Raw genomic sequence first — 6,328 nt, 5'->3', positions numbered from 1 at the left:
CGAGTCCTGGATGATCAGTCACCGTCTGCCGTGGATCTGGCGATCAGCCTGGAATCCCACTTCTGACACCAAGTTTGTCATGGATTTTGTCGTGGGGTTGAAAAGAAAACCTGATCATTAATCTGAACATTTGGCAGGACTGAGAAACTTGGCATAATCTTTTACAAAAAACATTGAAAGAAAATAAAATTTAGTTCAAATGATATAGATATGATATATGATCAGTACCTGAGCTACAGTTAGCATGTCATAGTTCTATCTATTCATCTTCCTTTTTAATGCTATGATTCTGTTGTGAATGTAGTATTTGATAGCAACCCAGTCTCTGTCTTCTATAGCTACCGGCTCTGCTTGGAGACAGGAGTCACAGTCCCTTTTACCTGGTACTTTGCAACTTGTTATGAAATGCAACATGTGCTGCTCAACAGCCTTCACTTCGTCACCTGTCCACTGTGCTGTGCTCGGCAGGGAATCCAAAAGGATGAAATAGAATACATATTATGCACATTCACAGACTGCCATGCCTGAGGAGACTTAAATTTTAATTTCATCACATGTATTTGACTTCAAACATCATGTATTTTGGTGCATTATATATTTCACCAATTCTTGGTTCAGCATTGCCATTTTTGGGATCTACTTCCCCTGAAATCCAGTCATGTAAACTGATCAGCAGATGTTAAATGAAAAAAAAAAAAGAGCAAAAGAGACGACACACACTTCACAGTCGATGGGTCAGACGCTATGAGGACGCCACCTGAAACAAGTATTTCACAGCCTAAAACAATATGGAGGACATGACGACTGAACACATTCTGAGTCCATGTTCCTGACTTCTAATTTCTTCTGTTGTTGTCAAAGAAAGCTCTAAACCCCACACTGATGTGAAATGATCTACTTCCCCTGAAATCCAATCATGTAAACTGATCAGCAGATGTTAAATGAACAAAAACATGAGCAAAAGAGACTAAAAATAAAGAATTTAGTGAAATAAAAATCAGTTTGATGCTTTAAAAGGGAAGTTAGAGCTAACAAATGGTGTAGCCAATTTCTTTTTGCGACGCTATTCACAAACAAGTAATGCTAACATTGATAATGTGAACATTTCACACAAACTGATTGTTTTAGTACAGTGAAAGAGCATTTCAGTTATGTACTGGAGCCAACTGAGACCGATACTTAATTCTAAATAGAATAAATGAATGTGTAATTACCTCTTGGAAGGATGAAGTGGACCTCTCACTCACTTCTTGATCTGCAGAAAGTTGAGTCAGGATCTGAACACTTGGTGTCTGCAACAAAACAACAATACAGTGTCAGACATATTCTGTACTATAAATCCTGATTAATGAACAAATGATCATACTTTTTTCAGTTAAACAAAATTCACAGGAGGATCGAAGCTAATTATGCTAAACTCTACAGAAACTGCTAAGACTGTACAACATCTGCTACCCAACAAAATCAAGACATGTAAGACACACACACTTCACAGTCAATGGGTCAGACGCTATGAGGACGTCACCTGAAACACACTCAAGTATTTCACAGCCTAAAACAATATGAGGACATGACGACTGAACACATTCTGAGTCCATGTTCCTGACTTCTAATTTCTTCTGTTGTTGTCAAAGAAAGCTCTAAACCCCACACTGATGTGAAATGATCTACTTCCCCTGAAATCCAATCATGTAAACTGATCAGCAGATGTTAAATGAACAAAAAGGACTAAAAATAAAGAATTTCTCCTAATACTTAACAGATTGTTTACTGTATAGTCTATTAAGAAGATTTACTCACCAGAGCTCGCCATGGCCACTGAGATTCTCCATAGTCATACGTTATTTCACTCTCTGCTTGGATTTCTTCAGTAGCAAAAAAGCAAAGATGAGGTTTACCCTGGACTGTCAACTTTTTCATTTTGCAGTTTGGGGACTTGTGGCCATCATTTACCAGCCGGCCCAGTGAATCATCTTCATGGGAGGCATCAATGCTAAAATTGAACAAGGAAACATATCTACGTTTTCTCCACTAAAACCATAATGTTGTAAAGAACAATTGATCTTGTATAGGCCTTTACTTACCACCATGAGCTATTGTTCCATACAAAATCAAACAGGAAAGTATTTTTCTTCGCTGTGTACTTTTTCTGCTGCTTGTCCCGTTCATATTGTGAGATCAACTCCCCACAGTACTCGACCACAAAGGATCCCTTTTCAATTGGTGCACAGGCATATACACCACGTCCTAATACACAAAAGTTCACTGATAAGCGTTAAGCAAAACAATCCAAATCAGATTTACTAACTGCAGCTGATCAGGTATTAACAAAACATATGCAGAACAAGCAAACATAAGCCTTTTTAACGGTGAGAAAAAAGATCTGAATGATGCTTGGTGATTTCTGAAATTGATGGTTAGGGCTGCAATCAATAAAATCACAAAATATCTTTAAAATAAATGGCAACAAATTTCATCAGCAATTTGTTGTGTTGTGCGATTATGTTGTCTAGTAACGTTCACAAAGTAAAACATCGGGAATGATACCTAACATACCTTTATAGACATTGATCCACTGGACCTTTAAACACGGCTTGTCACCTCCAAATAAAATAAACTGAGTAGCCTCAGCCTTAGGACTAGGTCTGGCTCTTCCTTTTGACATGGTCATTACTTGGCCATGTACTCCTCAACATGCAAACATCTACATGGGAAGATGACAAAGAGTCAATGAGACAAGAACAAAAAAGACCAGTACTAATTTTGAATCAAAGAGGACTTTTAAAATTGTATTATTCATAGCTCATTTGCTGATCAGGCTAATAGATCAGTTGAAACCCAGTGTCATTAAACATTTAACAAATTAAACACAAATATTAACCTTCCAAAGCACTAACAAAGCAACTTAAAAGATAAATACTGCTATAAAATCATTATACAACTACACTCTACCTGTACTGAATAACTAGTATCATTAGTGTGTTTTAAATAGGAAAAGATAAAATATCTCGTGCAAAAAAAAAAACAAAAAAAAACAACAACTTTGACTGTCTCTGCAGTTGAAGAAGTTGTTTGAAGAATCGTCCCTTTAACTCAGGTTTGAATTATTATGAACATTTACATTTAGCAACAACTTCTACTATCGGTTGTTGAAGATTAAACAAAAGTAATTAATTAACGTTATCATTCATGATACATCTCTTGCAGTTTGTTTGAGTCCACCACGTGTTTGAATTCCGTTTAGATAATTAGCTAATTAGCCAACTTTACCTCATGAGGTGGGTGTCTGGCATCAATGTCGAAGGATTAAATGTCTCATGAGGGCTGAAGGCGCCGTTCACCGAGTGCTCCGCTGCTCGAATCCGTTTCAAAGACTTCACAATTAGGTTGATTCGGTAGCTAATTAGCCAACTTTACCTCTGGAGGTGTGCGTCAACATCAAAGCACTGAAGGTCCCGGATGTGAGCTCCACTGCGGTCGTATCCGTTTCAGAGGTTTCACAATAAAGTTGAGTCTATCGTCCAACCAGACGCATCACTGAATGATTAGCCCAATGCTGATCTCAGACGAAATCTTTATGTAAAGTTGGATGCCAGCCGCAGTTGTATGATCAAACGGAAACGAAAGTAAAACCTAGAATAAGACTGAACCGTGTATATAACCCTAAATGGCTTTTATTTTGAAAGAAAGACATACAGGAAGTGATCCTCGTCGTGTTTACATTGACAGCTTAGCAGCAGGCACCGGAGTTCAGGCAAGAACAACGTTTCTAAGATGTTGAGAGTTGTCACAGCAATGTTTTACAAACTACTGTTTGCTGTATTCTCTAAATTTGGTTCCGTTAGCATGAAAAACTTATTTAACAACACTTAGTATGTATGTGAAAATGTCCTAATTTTTCCCAGTGTCCTGACTGTGGTGTGTTGTGTGTTTTAAAAATGTCTGCAGAAATGTTTTCCAGACGAAAATACAATTATTATTATTTTATTTTTTTTAAAGTAGAAGGCCATAATGTGGTGTTCTGAAGGATTTTACAGTTGCTCAGTGAATGAAGTAACTTAATTACCCACTTTAAATGACTAAGTTAATTACTAAATGAAGTTGACATTGTGCAGTTTTTGATCGTGTTTTAATAGTTGTTAAACATCTGCACTTTACACAAGGCTGTATTGTAAAAGTAGCCCTACCCTAATGAAGTGTTGGCTATGTCAATCAATACTTATAGGTACACAAAGGGAGGAGAGTGACCCTGATGATGACCATATTGAACTGGATGACAGCAGTTCAAACTCCCAGTTCAACCTACTTTTGCTGTACCTAAAGGTTTCTAAGGTAGAATACTAATTAACTAAAAATGTTACCAACCCACCATATAGCAATATGTGAATTGCTCCTTTATATTGCTTGCCTGCTGGAATATTTTTGTGTCTTAGAACATTTTGGATGACAACAAGTAAAGCTTGACCACATCAGTATGCTTATGCTACTACGTCACCTCGCTTTCTGATTGGCTAAGTGTCACATTCAACAGGCTCATGCTCGTTTTCTCCTCGGGGGACACCACAGACGATGAAAGATTGGGCCAAAACAATCCAACATGTTGAATATCCCCGATTTGAGATCGGAGCGGTCCAGACATTCTTCTGACCAGACAAGAACTGTCTGAAAACACCACACATGGCAGGATGATCTTATAAGATTATTTTATGATGATCGGAGCGTCCTTAAGATTATCGGAAGGGGAGAATCGGGGCCAAAATCGGCGTAATTATCCTGCCGTGTGGACCAGGCTTAAGGGAAAAAAATAACACTCCTCTACCAAAGATATACAAAAAAAGAGAAAAAGCAGATGTCCTTAGTGACACCTTCAAGTTAAAAAGAAACATAAGGGTTGCCGGTGGCGCAGCAGCAGTGCGCGCGATCCCACGTATTGAGGCTCAGTCCTCGCGCGCAGGCGGCCCGGGTTCGCGTCCGGCCTGTGGCCCATTTCCTGCATGTCTCTCCCCACTCTCTCCCCCTTTCCGACTCTATCCACTTTCCTCCCTCTATAATAATGGCATAAAAACGCCAAAAATAAATCTTAAAAAAAAAAAAGAAACATAAATGTCCGAACCTCATCTTCAACACTGATGAGGATACAGGAACTACTTTACACAACCAATTGAGTTGATGGGATTTTGCTTCCTTTTTGTCTGTGAAAATTTGTACAACTCTGATATTTACTATTTGACAGCGTAAAAAGCTTAGTGTACCAGTTTTCCATACTTAAAAAACAACTGTGCTCTTCATAGGAGAGCTGCAGCTATCGAATGTCACGATCGATTATTCGAATAAATCATGCTTTTGCTTAATTAAGGTTTAACTCGACTTGGGTTGTCCCTCCAAACCTGCTTGTAGTCTTTGCAGCTCCCTGCTTGTTTCAACCAACCACCTCTGCTCTACAGCTGCTGACATTCACCATATTACAGACAGGGTCCAAAATTAACTTTTTGATTCACTGGTCAAGGTGGCAGGTATATTAAAAATACAGGCCAAACATGTTTCAATGGCTGAAATAACAAATAGTGTTTTTGCGTCACCTAGAAGTCATAGATTCAATCATTTTATCAGATCAGGAAACTTTAAATATAGGTAGTTCCCAGAGCCCCCCTGTTCTCTCACCCCCCATTGCATGAACATTACAGACTAAAAACTAAAATCCATCAGAGAATAATAATTATTCCACAAAACAAGTTCTCTCTTGATTTAACTTTGACAACATTAGACATTTAATATAATCAGCCTGTTTATTATTAGAAGTGTGCGTATCTCCGTCTGCATTGCATTAGCATTTTTTACAAACTTTTCTCTCATCTTATTCTACAGAACGATGTGGATACATTTTACCCCAGCCAGTGCAGAAGGAAAGGCTGTGAACAATTGCATGAATGTCTGCTGATGACAAAAGAAAAATTTTTATATTTTGATTTTGATGATTGCATATTTATTTTTTGAATTACCGGAAATTGTCCACCCCTTAGCAACCCTACTGCTTAGTGTGCGTAACACGTATTTACGACAGAGTTGAAGAGTATTGATTATGATATATTAAAAATGTAATAATTACAATAAATATTGCAATATCTGATTATTTCCAGTGCTGTAAATAGTGTTGTTCCTTTACGATACATTGCACCCACTTAACCTGCCTTAGGCTACTGTTGGTGAGACTACTTATTGCATCTAAGACCCAGATGTTGATGGTAATTATAATTATTATTATTTGACCCTAATTGTATGGAATATGTATATTGCAGTAATGCTTCAAGTGTGCTAGTTTGTCTGAAGA

The 6,328-nt window shown here is 37.8% G+C and overlaps 2 long non-coding RNA genes across 2 annotated transcripts; one reads left to right on the top strand and one right to left on the bottom strand.

The window, feature by feature from the left end:
- Positions 1-1,220: 1,220 nt before the first annotated feature.
- LOC306834963 lies at positions 1,221-2,227 on the bottom strand. Its single transcript, XR_013780549.1, has 3 exons — positions 2,085-2,227; positions 1,801-1,993; positions 1,221-1,292 (listed from the first exon to the last, which is right to left on the bottom strand). It is a non-coding gene; the product is annotated as an uncharacterized lncRNA (long non-coding RNA).
- Positions 2,228-4,154: 1,927 nt separating this feature from the next.
- Positions 4,155-6,115, top strand: LOC306835325. The gene is made up of 2 exons (XR_013780627.1): positions 4,155-4,332; positions 5,866-6,115. It is a non-coding gene; the product is annotated as an uncharacterized lncRNA (long non-coding RNA).
- Positions 6,116-6,328: the final 213 nt, after the last annotated feature.

This window comes from Symphodus melops (genome assembly GCF_947650265.1).
Source record: "Symphodus melops genome assembly, chromosome: 14".
Lineage (NCBI taxonomy): Eukaryota > Metazoa > Chordata > Actinopteri > Labriformes > Labridae > Symphodus > Symphodus melops.
The sequence above is the reverse complement of the archived record's forward strand: the minus strand, read 5'-3'. Positions and strand labels throughout refer to the sequence as shown.